Genomic DNA, 21,795 nt, shown 5'->3' on the forward strand with positions numbered 1-21,795 from the left:
CCTGGAAGCTAGAAGCTTCTGGGCTTGGGCTACCACATGTACAAGTAATTCAACTTACCATCTCCTCCACTAAACATTGTAAGCACGCGGCAATGGCTCGAACGGCGACTGCAAAGGCTCCAAGCCCAGCCCCGAGTGGCCGACGTAGAAGAACTAGGGGAACCGTGACAACAGGGCAGCCCACCTCCTCTGGGGGAAAATCAAGAGGTCGTAAACCAATTGCCATCATCATCAATGATGCAGCTATAGCTTACCACGAAGGCACAAGTGAGGAAATCCTACAGTTGATCGAGGAATGGGAAGCTGACTTGAACCGTCAAGCTGGCTCAATGGAAATTGAGGTGGAGGATTAGCGAGCTATGGTGTCAGATCCAGGGCACACTCGTGGTCACATCACCTAGTTCAAACAAGCATTTTTCTTGTACTATTCCATGAAGAGCATCCTAGGAAAGGCTTTGGAGCAAGTCTTTGTGGGCATGGCCGAAGTGGTGCAAGACTTTCCCAAGTATAAACAGGTATTCCAGAAGCTTCAGTTTTAGATGCAAAAGTAGAATGGCCACCTTCGTCGAATAAAAGAACACCTCCCTTGCATTATCTCACAGATAGAGCTCCCGGTTTCCAATGCCAAGGACCCGGCTCTGGTGGAGTCTGCGTCTGTCGAGGGAGAAGAGTAGTCTGCTAGCTAGCTTTTCAGTTTTCTCTTCCTTTTTGTATGCGGGAAGCTTTTAATTTTCAGAACAGTGATCATTTTGTTTCTAGGCACGTAGTATTCAAGCAATGCAAAGACATTCAGAGTTATCTATCTTGGTTAGACAGACTTATTATTTTTTGCTATTGGATGGCATATCACCTTGTTAGGCAGCTAACAAAGTTGGTTTCCCTCTGGGCAATTTGAGGCCACCTAACTATATGTTTTGTGGATGTAACTTGCTTTTATATTAATGAAAATGTAAAGACCTACCAAACTTACAAAAAATAATTATAATAATTTAGTTTAGTTTACCTTCATAATTTTATTTTGATTCTTAGTTAACATAAATTTATATTATTACTTTTTAGTTTGTATATTAGTTTAAATTATTGATATTTTTATCTCATTTTTTACTTTGGTTGTATTATTAATTTCATTCACTTTTAGTTAATAGGATTATAATTTTCTTAACTATAATATTAGTTTTATTTTTAAACATTGTTTAGTTATCACTTCAGTTTTATTTTAATTACTTTTAATTTTTAGTTTAGATTTGTTACTTCAATTTTTATAATAATTTCGTTTAACTTTATAATTTTATTTTGATTTTTAGTTAATATACTTATATGTACAATATATATTTATACATATACAAATACTAGGCTTCCTCAGCTTGTGGGTAAATACCATCCTAATAACCAGATAATTTTGAGGCAAGCACTTGTTGATTAGTAGATATTGATCCATCTTTTCATACACAAGTCATTTAGACCAATTTGCAGGCTCATGATGGAAACAGGGAAAAACCCATTCTTAGGAGAATATTATTAGAAGCACTTCTAAACAAAAATCACATTTGTTATTATTAACATGAACAATTTATCAACACAATGACCAGATATCCAAACATGTCAGTGCATTTATTTATTTATTGACATATATTTCCATCTCTTTAGGCTTAGGAATTCCTAGGTTTATTTCCAGCTTAGAAATATTCACAGGAAATGAACCATTCCTTAAAATCCTTACACAAAATAGTGATAGTAGTCCTCAATATTATCATGAAAATATTTCAAAACAATAAACAGAGACGTGATAATCACATGCACAGAGACATAAGAGAATAAGTATCTTATAAGATATCTGGAAACTGATCTTGGGACTTTAACTCTCCACCCAACCTTAGATAAGCTACAACCACATTTACTTGTAGTTATCACCCCTGAGCCAGATTTCAGTGCTTGAGGTGGAGTTCTTTTGAGAGGAAACTTAACCAATATTGACAACTGAAACAAGATGTCACAAGGTCACTCTACCTTCATCCACCAACTACACAAGCTTCCACTTAGTCTTTCCAGACTTTTCAGACATGATTAACATCCATGCCAGGATACCACAGTACACAGAGTCTCATCTCACTTTCAGGAGAAGAGAGTCCACGTCAAGGGAAGATTCATCAGTGGATAAGTTATTGATGGGTAAGAGGTAAACCCTTGAGGTACTTCATTAATTAGTCAAGCACCAGAGCTTCGGCCACAAGGCAACTCCTAGTGGTTCATCATCCCTCATAAATACTTGAGTGTCTCTCCCCAATTTAGTAGGTTCATCAATCCACAAGCTTCCGGTGGGTTCTTCAGCCTTTAGGCAAGCCACTATTCTCTATAATATTTTCACGTAGCAAGCCTCTTTGAGGGTTCCTCAGTTGGTTCACTTTCTCTAGAGCATGATCACTGTGAATTTGATCGTTACTCTCATGTGACACCTCTAACCCTTAGAGGAATTTCTCCCAGTGTTCACCATCGTCTATTTTTCCACTGTGCATGTGTGATTTTTCCACTGTGCATGTGTGAGAATGTCCTCTCTTCACACCTCCTTGACTCATTTTTGTGCCCCCTCAACAGAGCAACCGTCTATCATTTTCGAGGCTCCACGCAGTCTACTTCCTTCTTTAATTTTTTGCCATTTGTTACTTGTTGTTAGAGCTAAAAAACACATGGGCCTATCCTTTACTTTTTTAGTTAATTTATTGCATATACATTCCATTAAATTTCTTAGCCAACTCATGTATTTAATTTCACCAAGTCTTCAAGCAATTGGAATCTGTATCTCTTTCTCTCAACCTTTTAAATAATTACAAATTATTTTAAAAAAATAATAATAACCCAAAGATATCTCAAGAATTATGTTCTTTCAAATCAAATACCAAAATTAATATTTAATGCATAATAATTATTATCATCCTATATAATTAAATAACGGCTACTTAATTAATTAACTTTATCATAAAAATTTACTTCCAGTAAACAAATGTTGCAAGCAGCTTTAAAAATATCTATGTTGCACGGGAACCGTTCCTGAGCGCTGGGAAACCCGTTCCGGTGGTTCCCACGCTCCTTGGAACTTTGGAGCTGCAGAGGAACGTTCCGTTTTCTGTGGGAACGGTAAAAGAAATTTTGGACGGTTTCCGGAACTCGTCAGACTTAAATTTGCAACGCTCCAGCGTTCCCATGTGAACCCATGTGGAAATTGGAATTGGCAGTGGTCTTTTAGCTATGACAGCTAGTTTCGAACCAAACATTCCTGTATGGTTTCGGTGGAAACTGCCAGCGTTATATGAAAATTGGCTACTTGAATTCACTAACTTAATAATTACGCCGTAAGGCGTTCCCTCTGAGATGAAATTCCCTGTGGTCTTTGCTGTCATCGTTATCGTCCGTCTGATTTGATGTTAGACGATTCGAATAATTGCTACCGTTGGATCAAATATCCGGTTGAGGTGAAGGTGGAGCGTTATGGGTTGAGGTGAAGGTGGAGCGTTATGGGTTGTGAAATTGAAGAGTTTTATTTTTTCAGTAGTTCTGTGGGTAAATTAGCTGCAACTCCATTCGCAACAAAACAGACTCGTCTAAGGGCGGATTGACACTCGCCTCGTTGATACCACCTCGTCTCGTTGATACAAATTCGTCATTCTGTTTTTGATTTGGTAAACTGCTCACCCTATAGATGTCTATTCAGAAAAAAATCGTTAAAATATGGCGATGACCCTGGAAGAAGTTAATGCTTATTATTTCTTATTTCGATTTCAGACTGAACCTATCACAGATTAAAAGGGTTTACTATTGTGCGGAAGGGTTCTACCATTTTTTCGATTTCAACGTATTTCAATACATAGGTATGTGTTTTAATTTTAATTTTTCTCTATTTTCCTTTGGCAATTATTGGTTATTAATTTGGTCTAGCGAATGATTTGAAATAAGCTCCGATTTGCAGTAGGTTAAACAAGAGGATTTACTATTGAGAAAGTAGATGATACAAGGGATGCTTTTGTTTCAATTTAAAGGGCTGACATTTTCTTGCATACGTTTTGTTCGTTTGGGCTGTTTATCTCATTTATATATAATCAATATGGTGGCAGATTCTGATTGTTTTCTAATTTTTGTGCGTAGCCATTGAGGAGATGAGATGATGTTCGAGTGAAGGAGAAACAACGAATTTGTATGTAGCCATTGAGGAGATGAGATGATATGCTAGTGAAGGAGAAACGTCGAAGAATATGGTTAGTTACTTTTCTTGGATGAACTTCCTTTGCTTCAGCTGCTAGACAAAACTAGGATCACATGGAGGGTTGCCACTAAACCTTCTCGACAAAATCACATCAACTGCTAGATAATGACATTATGGAGGGCTTTTACTATTCTTCAAATATCATTTTCAGATTGATGTCTAAAGGGACCATCCCTTCTCATAACTGCATCCTCTATTTTTATTGGCTTCAGGGCACCTCTTATGAAGGTTTCAAAGAAATGAATATATATTCCTTATTGATTTGCAAGTTGGCTCATCAAGGCTATGTTGATTGCATGACGAGACTACGTTTTCAACGCCCATCACGACCAGAAAATCTTCATATGCATTAATCTCGAAAATTATACAGGTAGACTCAAAACCGTGACATTCTGGTGTATTGCCCACAATGCGGTCGATGCTTTTTAAGTGGTTTTTCAGTCGCCCTAAGGTTTCAAATTTTCATTATTTGTCTTAAAGTGACTTGTGTGGGTTTTTATGGATTTCTTTACAGTTGGATTGTTTTTTATATTTGTAGAACTTGAGATCAAATCATAAGAAGAAAACATATAATGTTTGACTGTGTTTTAAGAAATTCTACATTATACTTCTTTAGCGGTTTATTTAATTTTGTTATGAGTTGAGTTTCCATGAAGTGATTATTTTTAAAATTAAAAATATTTTGTTCTTGTGATAAAAATATAATAAAGTTATTTAAATTTCTCTTCGATTGACAAATAAATGATTTGCACAACGATTTAGGTGCTATGATTAAGAAACACATTTAATAAAGCATTAGAAATTGTGAAAATGGTAAATCCAGCAAAACATTCAACCACTGGATGTGCTGAGTGAAATTTGCGCAACGATTTAGGTGCTATGGTTTTGAAACACATTTAATAAAGCATTAGAAATTGTGAAAATGGTAAATCCAGCAAAACATTCAACCACTGGATGTGCTGAGTGAAATTTCATAATTGGTGCTGATAGAAGGAAAGTACAACATCAAAGAAAAGTACTTTCATAATTGGTGCTGATAGAAGGAAAGTGAAACATCAAAGAAAACTACTTGTCCGAAACTCCACTGCCAAGTAACGAAAAGCACGATCATAGAGAACACACATGGAGATTGGTTTCACAATCTGAGCTTCATCACCGGATGAGTTGCATGATGCCATTAATGAATTCTGAATATTTAATACAAACCCAATAAACCATGGTGTCCAAAAGTTGAATTGTTCTTCTAATGCAGTGTTGATTTTAATTCAAAACCACCCAGAAAAAGACGATGAGAATGAAATGGATCGTGATTAATGGAATATTTTTCACTCTAATCATGTCTTATTTATTAATACTAAATTTGAATGAATGTTATTTTTAGAAAATAAAAATTAATCTGGTCTTACATATTCATACTAAATTTGAATGTATGTTATTTTCAGAAAATAGAAATTAATCATATCTTATTTATTCATACTAAATTTGAATGAATGTTATTTTCAGACAATAAAAATGAACAATGGCATCATATGAAAGGTCAATTACTCTGTCCACTATTTAATTTCCAGCTATTATGTGATTGATGATATGGCCTGAAATTTAATTTATGGTTAATTAAATTCAGCAAGTTATTTGTTTAATTAAGATCATAAGGGCATTAGTCATCCGGCCATTCTTACTGTAGTGTGCCCTACCCTAATGGCAGTAACCCTCAAAGGGATGAGGCCAGCGATCATGCATGTTGGATTTTGAGAAGTGCAAGTGTGTCCGCTTTCTAATATTAAGCAGTCCACCAGGATTTCATTTTTCACTCTTGTGTCCATTGTGACCTACCCAAATGGCAGGAGTCTCAAAGGGCAAAGGATGTGTGATGGTGCATATTAGATACTAGGCAGTCCTCTTGAATTCCTTTCTTGTTGTAGTCTGCCCTAAACTAATGGTAGGAGTTTCAAAGGGATGAGACTGTGCGATGGTGCATGTCAGACACTAAGCATTCCATCAGTATTCAGTTCATAATGTAGTGTGCCCTGTCGTGATCCCTAACGGCAGGAAGTCTCAAAGGAATAAGGATGGGAAATGGTGCATATTCATTTTGAGTAGTGGGTGTGTCTACTTTTTAAAAATAAACTGTCCACGAGGATTCCATTCTTACTGCATTATGCCCTATCCTCATGGCAGGAATCTCAAAGGGGATGAGATTGGGGTAACGACACATATTGGATACTATGCAGTCCACCCATATTACATTCTTACTGTAATGGACCCTACCCAAATGGCACGAAATATCAAAGGCACGAGGCTGGGAGACGAGGTATAATGTATTTTGAGAAGTTCAGGCGTGTCTACTAAATCTCGAAGGTAAGAGGCTGGGTGATGGTGGATACTGAATCCTAGGCAGTCCCCCAGGGTTACATTCTTGCTGTAGTGTGTTCTATCTGAAGGTAAGAGTCTCAAAGGGGTGAGGCTAGGTGATGATGCGTATTGGATATTAAGCAGTCCACCAGGATTGCGTTCTTCCTGTAGTCTGTCCCACCCTAATGGCGGTGGCTCCATGGATTACTCTGTCGACGAGGTCTTGAATCTGAAGAAGAAGACAATTCGAATTGGGTTGGACATCGGAGGAGGAACAGGAACTTTCGCCATGAGAATGAGGGAGCAGAATGTAACAATTATTACGACTTCCATGAACTTGAACAGGCCCTTCAACAGTTTCATTGCCTCCATAGGGGTTATTCCCATGTATATCACTATAACACACAGGCTGCCATTCTTTGAAAATACTTTGGACATTGTTCATTCTATGCATGTTTTGAGCAATTGGATTCCCACACAGCTGCTCGAATTTGTACTCTATGATATCTACAGGATTCTGAGGCCTGGAGGCCTGTTCTGGCTAGATCATTTTTTCTGCACAAAGGATCAGCTGAAGATCTATGTGTCCATGATTGAGCAGCTAGGGTATAAGAAGCTGAAATGGTCTGTTGCCCCTAAGTTGGATAGAGGGCCCGAGCTCAAAGAAATGTATATATCTGCTCTCTTGGAGAAGCCACTTAAGAGGCAGTGAGCAGGCTACTTGTAGATGCAGTTTTAAGTTTCATGGGATTAAGGTCCCTTAACTTAAAACAAATAAACATTTCTCTCTGTAATGTATTTTAATTTTCAATTATAGGAATATATATGATGCCCTTGCCTGTCTTTAAGATATTTGCCACTTTCAGTGTATGGTTCATGTATCTGGGTTTGATTTAGGGCTCTAAGATTTTCATATTCATATTAATATATAAAACAGATCTGCAATTTGAATTTCTGGATTTTCTACCGTGCTGTGGTTTTCATTAATTTTTGAAACAATTTGGATGGTTCGTCTGTAATGGTCAAGGGCTGAAATTCAATGGCCATGTTTAGTAGGTTTTGACTGCAATGGTGAAACTGCAAAATAACTGGAATTCATCGAGATTGAATTACGAATGGAATAACAAGCAGATACAGTATACAGTAAAATCACGTTATTTTTATCGCTGTGAAATGTAGAATATGTGTACTATGTCCAAACTCTTTGTATCAGTGATAAGGACTTGGCCTCTTCTTCAATACACAAAATAGGGTTCCTTGATTTTACTAATATAGATGGCATAGGATGCCCACTGATTGTCTTTTCAAGGCTTGGAAATATATGCATACAAAATCTCGACTTCCTTAAATTATGAAGAGCCTCAGAACTGTCCTTTAAAAGATTCTCCGCTTCCTTACAAATATGTGGAATGACAAGTCCACCACCTTTCTTCTTTTATAGCCCGGAGATCAAGAAATCACAACTCCAATGACCTATACTGGTCAGCCAAATTCACAGAGCATGATAGTATATAGCAGTGCTTTATGTGACATAGGCTTCTTGGCCTTGTTACAAGCACAAGGAATAAGTAGGCATCTTCTTAGATAAAACAATTTACATTAACAAAACTTTTTCTCTTCAATAACTCAGAGAACAAAGAGGCATGAATAGATCGGATTCACTGTCTGAATTGAAGAGCGAGAGAGAATATACGACAACAGGGAGAGACCATGCAGAGAAGATATGTACATTCATACGGATCTAGGCAGTTCCATGTAGTTTACAAAATAGTTCCATATGTTCATGCAGATAGGGCCGTGCAATCCATAAAGCAACACAGTCTAGACATACAGTATGTCGTATCTCTCGGGCCAACTGTACTACTCAGTTTAGGGTGATTTGTTGACCATAGAGCTGCTGGATTTTAGCACACTATGAAGGTTTCTTCGTAAGTTTTTTTGAAAGAATGAAAATCTGATTTTGAAGGAGAAATTACCTCTGTATGTGTGAAACTGTTTTATGCTTCCACTATTTAATTTCCAGCTATTATGTGATTGATGATATGGCCTGAAATTTAATTTCTGGTTAATTAAATTCAGCCAGTTATTTGTTTAATTAAGATCATAAGGGCATTAATCATCCGGCCATTCTTACTGTAGTGTGCCCTACCCTAATGGCAATAACGCTCAAAGGGATGAGGCCAGCGATCATGCATGTTGGATTTTGAGAAGTGCAAGTGTGTCCGCTTTCTAATATTAAGCAGTCCACCAGGATTTCATTTTTCACTCTTGTGTCCATTGTGACCTACCCAAATGGCAGGAGTCTCAAAGGGCAAAGGATGTGTGATGGTGCATATTAGATACTAGGCAGTCCTCTTGAATTCCTTTCTTGTTGTAGTCTGCCCTAAACTAATGGTAGGAGTTTCAAAGGGATGAGACTGTGTGATGGTGCATGTCAGACACTAAGCATTCCATCAGTATTCAGTTCATAATGTAGTATGCCCTGTCCTGATCCCTAAAGGTAGGAAGTCTCAAAGGAATGAGGATGGGAAATGGTGCATATTCATTTTGAATAGTGGGTGTGTCTACTTTCTAAACTAAACTGTCCACGAGGATTCCATTCTTACTGCAGTATGCCCTATCCTCATGGCAGGAATCTCAAAGGGGATGAGATTGGGGTAACGATGCATATTGGATACTATGCAGTCCACCCATATTACATTCTTACTGTAATGGACCCTACCCAAATGGTAGGAAATCTCAAAGGCACGAGGCTAGGAGACGAGGTATAATGTATTTTGAGAAGTCCAAGCGTGTCTACTAAATCTCGAAGGTATGAGGCTGGGTGATTGTGGATACTGAATCCTAGGCAGTCCCCCAGGGTTACATTCTTGCTATACTGTGTTCTATCTGAAGGCAAGAGTCTCAAAGGGGCGAGGCTGGGTGATGATGTGTATTGGATATTAAGCAGTCCACCAGGATTGTGTTCTTCCTGTAGTCTGTCGCACCCTAATGGCGGTGGCTCCATGGATTACTCTATCGACAAGGTCTTGAATCTGAAGAAGAAGACAATTCAAATTGGGTTGGACATCGGAGGAGGAATAGGAACTTTCGCCGTGAGAATGAGGGAGTGGAATGTAACAATTATTACGACTTCCATGAACTTGAATGGGCCCTTCAACAGTTTCATCGCCTCCAGAGGGCTTATTCCCATGTATATCACTATAACACAGAGGATGCCATTCTTTCAAAATACTTTGGACATTGTTCATTCTTTGCATGTCTTGAGCAATTGGATTCCCACACAGCTGCTGGAATTTGTACTCTATGATATCTACAGGATTCTGAGGCCTGGAGGCTTGTTCTGGCTAGATCATTTTTTCCGCACAAAGGATCAGCTGAAGATCTATGTGCCCATGATTGAGCAGCTAGGGTATAAGAAGCTGAAATGGTTTGCTGCCCCTAAGTTGGATAGAGGGTCCGAGCTCAAAGAAATGTATATCTCTGCTGTCTTGGAGAAGCCACTTAAGAGGCAGTGAGCAGGCTACTTGTAGATGCAGTTTTAAGTTTCATGGGCTTAAGGTCCCTTAACTTAAAACAAATAAACATTTCTCTCTGTAATATATTTTAATTTTCAATTATGGGAATATATATGATGCCCTTGCCTGTTTTTAAGATATGTGCCACTTTCAGTGTATGGTTCATGTATCTGGGTTTGATTTAGGGCTCCAATATTTTCATATTCATATTAATATATAAAACAGATCTGCAATTTGAATTTCTGGATTTTCTAGCTTCAGAATGACTGGATGGAAGGACTGCTAGCTTCTGAATTCTGATGTAGAGGTGCCAAAGGGATCAGATCTTCAAACATATTGTTGATTGCTTTATCCAATGAGAAGATTGGACTTATATCAACAAATTCTTAAAACAAAACTCTTCATTGACTTCTTATCATGACACGTGGTTTAGCTGCTGAAGGAGGACTTTCCTATTGTAAGAACATTGAAATATTACCTCCGCAAGTAGCATATCAAAAGTACCTAAAAGAATTAAATTACTGGATTAAATGGGTAATATGCATTAAATTACCTAATCCATGATGAGGAGGGGTCCTTTGCATCTAGGCATCCATATTCATAAGACCGTCTTTCATAAGATCCTAGCTCAACGCATCAAATTGCCCAATGCCCTAATCAAGATGCCAAAATCAGGGTCCTCACAGTTCCCTCTGCTCATCGTGCTCGCCAAGACATAGGATCATCCATGCACATCCTTGTTCCAATGTGTTCTTCATGAGGCACCCTTAGAGATACCATACCTCTGATTTTATGTTCATACAGGCTACTATAGGGGTCTGCTCCAAAGTGCCTCACACTTCTTCTATCTTCCAGACTTCCAAGGGTACTGTCACCCTTATCCAATGGTGCCAACACAAAGGAGCTGCATACTTTTCTTGGATGAACTTCCTTTGCTTCAGCTGCTAGACAAAACTAGGATCACATGGAGTGTTGCCACTAAACCTTCTCAACAAAATCACATCAACTGCTAGATAATGACATTATGGAGGGCTTTTACTATTCTTCAAAAATCATTTTCAGATTGATGTCTAAAGGGACCATCCCTTCTCATAACTGCATCCTCTATTTTTATTGGCTTCAAGGCACCTCTTATGAAGGTTTCAAAGACATGAATATATAGTCCTTATTGATTTGCAAGTTGGCTTGAATGGAACAGGCTTTTAACACTTGTGTGTGTGTGTGTGTGTGTGTGTGTGTGTGTATATATATATATATATATATATATATATGCGCTTCTAACATTGATAAGGACTTCGCCTTTTCTTCAATACACAAATAGGGTTCCTTGATTTTACTAATATAGATGACATAGGATGCTCACTGATTGTCTTTTCAAGGCTTGCAAATATCTGCATACAGAAGCTCAACTTCCTTAAATTATGAAGGGCCTTAGGACTGTCCTTTAAAAGATTCTCCACTTCCTTACAAATATGTGGAATGAGAAGTCCACCACCTTTCTTCTTTTATAGCCCGGAGATCAAGAAATCACAGCCCCAATGACCTATATTGGTCGGCCAAATTCACAGAGCATGATAGTATATAGCAGTGCTTTATGTGACATAGGCTTCTTGGCCTTATTACAAGCACAAGGAATAAGTAGGAATCTTCTTAGATAAAACAATCGACATTAACAAAACTTTTTCTCTTCAGTAACTCAGAGAACAAAGAGGCATGAATAGGTCGGATTCACTGTCTGAATTGAAGAGCGAGAGAGAATTTAAGACAGAGTTCATCGAGCCATAAAATTTCTGCCTCCATACCACAAGATCGAGAACAGAGTAATCCTTTCTCCAAGGTTTGCTTCATGAAATGACCTTTGGCATATTCTTGTGTTCTTGCACTTTTCTTGGCCTCTTAGGAGAATAAAGTTATTTTCAAAAGACTTATCCAAAAGCATACTTATGCCCAGAATGTAAAAGAGAGATAGCTCCATTGCATAGCAGACCTTTATTGTTTCTTATGCTCAGAACAATAGGAACACTTGGCTCCTTCTTAATGGTTCAGAGAACTAGGCCAACAACTTGGTTCTTCATTGCTCCATAGGACTCTCTTTAATTCATTGATCAAATCCAAATAAATATATGTATCCCTAGGGTCACTTGTTTGATCCTCAATAACTTTGCTTGTTGGACATCTTTGTTTACAAGACTTGAACTTATGTGAGCACAGGTCACTGGATGGAAGGACTGCTAGCTTCAGAATTCTAATGCAGAGGTGCCAAAGGGATCAGATCTTCAAACATATTGTTGACTGCTTTATCCAGTGAGAAGATTGGACTCAGATCAACAAATTCTTAAAACAAAACTCTTCATTGACTTCTTATCATGACACATGGTTTAGCTACTGAAGGAGGACTTTAACATCTTCAGATTTGATTAATGGCCTTCATGAGCTATTTAGCCCAGCTCTTGCATATACCTAGACTTGTATTATTTTTCGAGACCTCTCATGATTTCTAAGGCTTGCAACAAGATACTTCAAATACATTAACAGTCCACTGCTTAATCTCTTGAGATTGCATTCCTCCTCTTGCTTGGGCTTGACCTCAGCTAGCTCTAATACCATGTTAATTTTTGAGTTAACATGTTCTTTGCTTAGGTCAGAGGTCAGTTACTTCATTAATCCATTAGCAATCACGTTGACCATTATCACATGACAGTAACTGATGAAAAAACATCAAACATAAATGCAAAAGACAAGCCAAGACAAGAGGACACCATGATTTAAACTTAAAGCTAGGGCAAAACCCGACAAGGGGGAAAACTCGCAGATCTTTTCTTCTTGATAATATCAAATGTTCATAGAGAGAGAAATCCATAAGTACAATGATACATTAGTCAAACTCAATATATTGACTTGGCATAGATGATCCCAATCAAATGTCCAAAAGTCAAAGTCACATATGCAGAAGTCAACAATAGTCAAAGCTATCCTAACCAATCAGCAGTCAACGGTTAACAGCTCAGTCAAATTAGCCCAATCTATTTGGTAAAAAGAGAGAGAAATTCACCCTCTCTAGGTAGTCAAAATGCAGTCAAGGTAGCCTTCAAAAGTCTGGTCAAAACTTGGTCAACAGTCTGCAGTTAAACCTGCCTCAGACCTGTGGTCAAACACCTCAGTTTGTGATCGGTTCCTTTGCTCACAAGTGCGACCTAGCTGGCAGAGTAATAATCCATCAAAGTCGCAGTCAAACAGTTGGTCAAAGTGCCTAGTCAATGCTGCTCTGTGTACTAGGAAAGTCAACTGCAGAAAATCATAGGAAATTCGTCCTCCAGAAATTTGCACGTATGGGAGAGAGATAGTTTCTCAAAGAAAGTTGAATCCATCATGAGAGGAAAGATCATGTGTGTTGATGCCAAAATGGAGTGAACTCATCTTATATTTATACAATTCAATGTGGGTCAAAGGTCATGCCTTTTGGGCTTCATGAGCGTACATGACTGTACCTTGATTTGTTCTAATAAAATAAATATTAATTGTTTGACGACATCCAAGGAGCTATCTGGTAATAATAATAATATTTTATTAGTATTATAATAATAATAACAACAATGGAAAGGTGGGGAAGGAAGAAACTAATAATTTCAGAAATTTGGACCTTTTATCCTAGCTTTATTTGTTCTTCAAATAAAACTAATATTTTGTAGATCCAACTTGTGGTGAACCAGTAGCTTGAAAGCCAATTGCAAGTCATTCAGCCAACAACAATCTATCACAATAGTGATTCGACTGTCATATTATTATTCCCCACTTGGACAGAGCGATGACACAAGGGATTTCTACATGTTGACCAACCATGTAAATTGGATCTTATAAATTAAAATTCTTATTTTCTAGCCTTCTATTTTTGTAGATATCAATTGTGTAGTTGATGGCATACTTTTTATAAATTCTTCCACAAACTATTATTATTTACAAAATATTCATTTTCAGAATACACATAACTAACTATTGCAATTGTAACTCAGTATCATCCACCCTTGCTTTCAACAATGTCCATTCACATGTCCCTATTCTTCCCCACTCTATGCTATTCTTCCCCACTCTATACATGCCTCTATTCTTCCCCACTCTATGCCTTACGGCGTTTCCTTTGCAACATAAGGTGCAAATGCTAGTTTAGTAATTTTCACTTTGAATTCACGCGCGAAATTGCAGAATTTAGTAATTGAATTCACCCATGAAATTGTATAGTGGATTACTAACAATATGGTAAGTCAAAAATACTGTAAACCCCAAAGAAAAGGACCTGGGCAGAGAAAGACGCACTGTTACACACTGTATGATCAGAAAGGGAAATACGCAGTTGTTATTAATAGACGATGCACTATTCGTCTTTCCACCAGTTTCTGTGGATATGAATGGTCGGGAATGTTTTTGGCGCCAAAAACAACCCTTCAGTTTTTCCATAAATGCTGGTTGCTACACCTCTTTTCACTGAGAGCTTTAGTTGTCGGAAAGCTAAGTGTGTTGAGAGCGGAGAGCTGAGTGTGTTGAGAGAGCTAAGTGTGTTGAGAGTTGGAGCGCTGCCCTTCAGCAATAAACTACTTGTTTACTTGTTTCGTTTTCATAAGTTCAGGTAAAAAAACAAATCAAGCATATTTTATTTTTATTTTTGTTTTTGTTTTTTATATATTCGAGTTGTTTGGGAATGCAGCATTTAAAAATTTAGGCGGAGAGCTCATGGCTTAAACATTTACATGTACGATTCAACATTTTACTCAAATATGTATACAATGCAACTATTAATTCAAAAGAAAATAATAAGACATGGCTTCAAACTTAAAATTGGTATCTACACTACACTAGTAAAAAAGTGCCTTTAAATTTGTTATGGATCACTAAATTTTTTAGAGATTTATCTGCAAATTCTTTTTCTTACCTCTGTAACTTATATAACTTATATTAATGTAATTTTAGTAAAGGTTCACCGTATTGGTAAATATTATATCTTTTTGGTAACGTAGGAGACATATGTCAACACTTATTTTTGGTAACATATGTCAACATATATATCTTTTTGCTATGGCAGCAGTCTTTTTTATTATATTTTTTTGATTATATATATTATTTTTTTATTATATAATATTGCCGCTCCCAATTAGCCGTTTCCTGGAAAATTTGGGGAAACCTCTAGCCGTTCCAGACACCCGTACCCAAGTTCCCAACGTTCCCAAGTTCCAGAAACTCGTGCAACATAGAAAAATATAGAAATAAAGAATTAGATTTAGTGTTTATCCTAATTAGATTCTTACACAAGTAATGAGAGTTTATTTATAAATCCGTACTTATCTAATTCCAGTAAATAAATGTTGCAAGCAGCTTTAAAAATATAAAAATAAAGAATTAGATTCAGTGTTTATCCTATTTAGATTCTTACACAAGTAATGAGAGTTGATGTATAAATGGGTACTTTTCTTTTTGGTTCATTATATTGAATTTGGATCTTTGATCATTGCATATTATTATTTATGTTACAAGTAGTAGATATTGTATTATGTTTTGGTAAAATCATAAATTTGATAAAAAAATCAATAGTTAAATTTTGTAAATTAAAATGTGTTGTTTTTTTAATAATTTAATTTATTTATATTTAATCTTATTGAATATCAAATTAAACATATTATTGCTCCATAATTTATTGCTCCATAATTTAAAAACTATATGATAAATTTAAAGCATTTAGGTTAGATTGTCAATTTGCTCTGTTGATTTATACCTACGCGGTTGTCTTGTAGTTACCTGCTAAATTTTATATATAGGTTTATTCCATGTTCTCATTCCGTTCTCTGGCTGCCCTGCATTGCATGTGAATGCACTGTTTAGTATAAAGCTTTGGAGCTTAACCTAATTTGGCCGAATGATGGAGAATCCTACGGGGTTGTTTTGTACATACCTGCCAAATTTTATATATAGGTTTATTCCATACTCTCATTCCGTTCTCTGCGATGTCATGCAATGCATTGCATGTGAATGCGCTGTTTAGTATAAAGCTTTGGAGCTTAACTTAATTTGGCCGAATGATGGAGAATCTGGGATAACAGTGACATCATTTGCATATGTGCACAATTGAATGAAAATGGATGGCACTAAGCCCACATGAAGCCATTTTCTTACCACATCGGCCCACATTTTCTTACCAATTGAATGAAAATGGATGGCACTAAGCCCACATGAAGGCATATGTGCACAATTGAATGAAAATGGATGGCACTAAGGCCTGTGGGGAGACATCGTACCATGGCTTTAATTACAAACATGGACATCATTGGCATATTTGTATAATTGAATGAAAATGGATGGCACTAAGCCCACATGAAGCCATCTTCTTACGTGGCCTGTGGGGAGACATCGTACCATGGCTTTAATTACAAACATTTTGAATCCAACTCAGAGTTTCGAAATTAATAGTAACATTTTGTACTCAACTGAGAGTTTCGAAATAAATGGTATTGTCTTGTTGCTTTTAAGGATTGTGTATGTACTCTACTCAGAGTTTAGAAATTAATGGTATTGTCTGGTTGCTTTTGAAGAGGATTTTTCCTTATCACACATTGTTTTTGTTTGATTTAAAGAGTAGGTGAACAACGGTATTGGTATATCTACGTTTGGAATTTCAAATTTATATATGATTAATAAATATTCAGTGATGGTAATTTGTTTTTGGGTTTATAATTTAAAAAAAAAAAAAAAAAATTATTATTTTTTAAGGTTATATTTATTTTAATAAATTTCTATTTATATAGAAAATATTTAGAATAATAAAGATTATAATCAATCATAATAATAAATATTATAATCAATCATTCTTTTCACATCAATATTAAAAAAAATTGTAAAATTGTTTATATTCAATTAAACAAACATAACTTAGTTGTTGAGCTTAAGTTTTAATTATTATCATGCAATAGGGTATTGATTGATTTACTATCTTTCTATTTTTTTAATATTTTTTATTTTTATCTTATAGATAAACAATCAATATCATGACTTATCAATACCACATGCCCAAAAACCATAACTCGTTTCAAAATCAAAATATTTTATAAATAACTTAATAGTTACAATATAACAAGATTATTAACCATGGATATTTACCCTATTTTAACATGGATACTATTAATTTGTAAATAGACTTGGTTACAATACCATGGGCTAGTAAACATTATTTCTTAACTTGTCATTAGTAAGACCTCTACTCAAACTCTATGAGACACCAATGTAATAGTATGAGGCTCACTAACCATATCACTGACTAAGTAATAGGGTCTCATGATATATTTGGGAGATAGTCTAATAATATTATGTTTAATGAATGCTTAGCACAAACGATAATTAATTTATTATTCTCAATTTATTGATAAAAAAAAATCAAATAATCTATATGGAATGGTATTGATTCTCAACAAACAAACAAAAAAAATCTAAATTGGTAGCTAGTTAAAATGCTTGTATTGTTTATCTTTCATTAAAGTTGTAATATACTTATCTAATTAAATGATGAAATGTTTATTTCTTCATTGTTAATTTACAAAATTAATAACACATTTAATTATAATTTAAAACTAATTTAATTATAACATTTTTAATTTTTAATTTTTTATATTTTTATATTTTCTACTTTAATTTACCTATATTTAAACTAAATGGCAGAGACTAACTACTATATAGCACTTGTTTTATCAATTTTCCAACCATCTGGCTTCATCAAAGACACTCAAGCGTCTACCTCACTTGATTACTAAATTTACAAGATGAAAACAACGTACCAACTCCAATCTATCCACTATATTGCAACACATTGACATCACTAGATTGAAGTATCCTAAAAAAATATAAAACATGTTTTTAAATGAAGTTGCAATGCTATCATCACAATGCTACCAAATGCTTAATTTAAATAAGCAAACGGATCAGTGGTATTAAATGAAATTAGCATATGCATATCATCACAATGCTACCAAATGCTTAATTTAAATAAGCTAATGGATCAGTGGTATTAAATGAAATTAGTATATGCATCTCACCCAATAGGTTTATTATGAATCAACATTAAAAAAAAAATTGCTCAATATCATTAAAAAAAACTACAAAGCATGGTATTAAATCAAATTAGCATATGCATCTCACCCAATAGATTCATTATGAGTCATTATTCTAAATATTAACAAAACTTATATAACATGGTATTAAATGAGATTAGCACATGCATCTTATTCATTGGGTTTACTACAAGTCATCATTCTAAAAGTTAACAAAATTAACATTTGCTAATATTATCACAACAAAATCTATATAATCTAACAAAAGAAGTGTTGTTGGATGCAACAAAGTCTTTGCCTATATATATATATATAACTTCAAATTTATTGAAATACTACATGAGTTTAAATCTAGTTTAAAATTAGTCCAATCAAATATCTTAATAATGTTCCAATTTCATTTCAAAAATGTTTTGTTACTAGATACAAATCAAATTCAGTCCATACAAAAAAAAGATAAATGTGGCTATAATGAATGTTCTAAATTGATATGAGATATTATGATTATTTTTAATTTGATTTATTGAAAAGGTAATCACATATTTTAAAATTATTATAGAATTTAATAATAATTTAAAATTTTAATCATATATTTTAAATTAAGGTGAAGTCTTCTAATAACTCAAATGTACAATATGTAAAAATTCTCCCACTACCTTATTTGACCTATTTATAGTGATGGGAATTATGAAGTCATGTTTATTTACTCAACTAAATTATGTTGTGGCCAGCAATATATAGATCATCAAAATTAAAAGGAAATCAAATCAATTGAAATATATGATAAACAATTTTTTTCCTAAATTAAAAACAAGTCAATTCCAACAAATTGTATAATATCTACCATAACATTAAATATTGTGTAATTAGATAGATAGATAGGGCTAAGTCATGGGCTTCACTTTTAATTTCATTGTCTTATAAGAACACTTTATTCTTCAAAGATTAGGGATTGAAAGGATGGTAATCCTAAGAGGCCAAACAATAATATTGTTATTTTTTCTTTATTGTTTAGAACTGTAAATTTTATTTTCTGAGATGTATACTTGAGTTATATAAATTTTTAATGTAACTTGAATTTTTGAATTTTTTTTATTTGTTTTTGGTGTGATTTTCCTAGTTAAATTTATAGGAAATTTGACAAAAATCTCTTAAAATTCCAATTTTTAATTATATACTCTTTAATTTCTCAAAATTGAAATTTTAATTATAAATTAAAATGTCTGAAAATTTTCTTTAAGCTAAATTAATTTATGCATTTGAACAGCTATTTCAAAACAGATTCATTGTTAAACTTAATAATCATTTTGAAAAAACACTATGTTTAATATCCAAAAATGATAAACAACAAAGTTAAAAGTAAATTGATACCAATGAAATATATTCGGAAGTTAAAAGTAAATTCATACAAATGAAATATATTCGGAAAATAATTAAAAATTAAAAGTAAATTCATACGAAATATATTCGGAAAATAATTTAAATATTGATTAGAAATTGTTAAAACATAACAATTACAAACTATTTAACTTGAACCCAATTTAAATTAAAGAAATTAAAAAAAAAAATAAACTAAAAATAAATCTATATTATAACAATTGCAATTTGTTTAACCCAAACCTGTTTAAATCAAACGATCTCTCATGGAAAATAGTCAAAGCTTGCAAACACTGAACGAATAATCTAAAAATATGTGGTTTTATGTATGAAACTATAGAATTTAAAATATATAATAAATGTAAACTTTGTTAACTACAGTATTAAAATATTACATTGCAACAACAAGACATTATTGAATTCTTAATGTTTTGTGCATCAAATATAATAGTCAAGGCTCTGCAAATAATGAACGAATAATCTAAAATATGTGGTTCTATATATGAAACAATAGAATTTAAAATATTATAATAAATGTAAACTTTGTTAACTACAGTATTAAAGTATTACATTGCAACAACAAAATATTATTGAATTCTTAATTTTGTGTGCATCAAATATATTGTTGGACAGTATTAAATTTATTGTGGTTTTAGCTTTTTTGTTTTCTAGTGTGGTTGATGTTCATAGAATTAATGTTTTTTTCTCAAATCAATATTGTTTTTACTGGAGTAAATATATAATTTGTTTTTATTATAATAATTAAATAATATAATATAATATAATAATAATAATAACATTATCTTGAATGGAGAGTTATATATATAAATAATATTTTTCAAGATAGTTACATTGAATTGTTGTTTTTTTAATTAATATGATTATAATACACACTATTAATTGTTGTTTTAGCTTAGTTTTAAATATGGTTATTTAGTATTTTAGTTTTATTTTAATTATTTTTAATTTTTAGTTTAGTTTGGTTACTTCAATTTTTATAATAATTTAGTTTAGTTTAATTTCGTAACATTATTTTGACTCTTAATTAATATACTTTTATATTATTACTTTTTATCTTGTAGTTTAGTTTGAATTATTGATTTTCGTAATATTTTTTTGATTCTTTTTTTTTTTTTTCACTTACTGGTTCACGGATACCTGGGTCAGTGGGTAGCCGCTACGTCCAGGGTTTTAAACACTGAGTGGAAGCCACCCGAAGGGCATCAACACCAGGGTTTTAAACACTGAGTGGAAGCCACCCGAAGGGCATCAACACCGTTTTAATAAACACTGGAGTGGAAGCCACCCGAAGGGCATCAACACCAGGGTTTTAAACACTGAGTGGAAGCCACCCGAAGGGCATCAACACCGTTTTAAACACTGAGTGGAAGCCACCCGAAGGGCATCAACACCAGGGTTTTAAACACTGAGTGGAAGCCACGCGAAGGGCATCAACACCGTTTTAATAAACACTGGAGTGGAAGCCACCCGAAGGGCATCAACACCAGGGTTTTAAACACTGAGTGGAAGCCACCCGAAGGGCATCAACACCGTTTTAATAAACACTGGAGTGGAAGCCACCCGAAGGGCATCAACACCGTTTTAATAAACACTGGAGTGGAAGCCACCCGAAGGGCATCAACACCAGGGTTTTAAACACTGAGTGGAAGCCACCCGAAGGGCATCAACACCGTTTTAATAAACACTGGAGTGGAAGCCACCCGAAGGGCATCAACACCAGGGTTTTAAACACTGAGTGGAAGCCACCCGAAGGGCATCAACACAGTTTTAAACCCTGAGTGGAAGCCACCGGAAGGGCATCAACACCAAGGTTTTAAACACTGAGTGGAAGCCACCCGAAGGGAGTGGAAGCCACCCGAAGGGCATCAACACCCCTCACTGACCTAACCCCAAGAGCTTTCGGGATTCGACCCTGTGACCTCCCATTGGCGAGGCACTTGATTTGACCGATTGAGCTAACTCTTGGGGCTTATATTTTTTTGATTCTTAGTTAATATACTTTTGTATTATTATTTTTTATTTTGTAGTTTAGTTTGAATTATTGATTTTTTTACTTTGGTATTATTATTTTCATTATAATTTATTTAAATATAGTTTTAGTTTTAATTTTAATTTACCTAATAATTTAGTTTAATTTCACTCTATAACTTTATTTTGATTCTTAATTAATATGTTTTTTTATTATTAT

The 21,795-nt window shown here is 34.5% G+C and overlaps 2 pseudogenes; both read left to right on the forward strand.

The window, feature by feature from the left end:
* Window positions 1-6,806: 6,806 nt before the first annotated feature.
* Window positions 6,807-7,319, forward strand: LOC149191017 (putative methyltransferase At1g29790 pseudogene; annotated as a pseudogene).
* A 2,293-nt stretch (window positions 7,320-9,612) lies between these two features.
* On the forward strand, window positions 9,613-10,125 carry LOC149191018 (putative methyltransferase At1g29790 pseudogene; annotated as a pseudogene).
* The last annotated feature ends 11,670 nt before the right edge of the window (window positions 10,126-21,795 follow it).

This window comes from Pinus tabuliformis, chromosome 3_1 (assembly GCF_031772625.1).
Source record: "Pinus tabuliformis cultivar Carrire ecotype Pingquan chromosome 3_1, CPIR1, whole genome shotgun sequence".
Lineage (NCBI taxonomy): Eukaryota > Viridiplantae > Streptophyta > Pinopsida > Pinales > Pinaceae > Pinus > Pinus tabuliformis.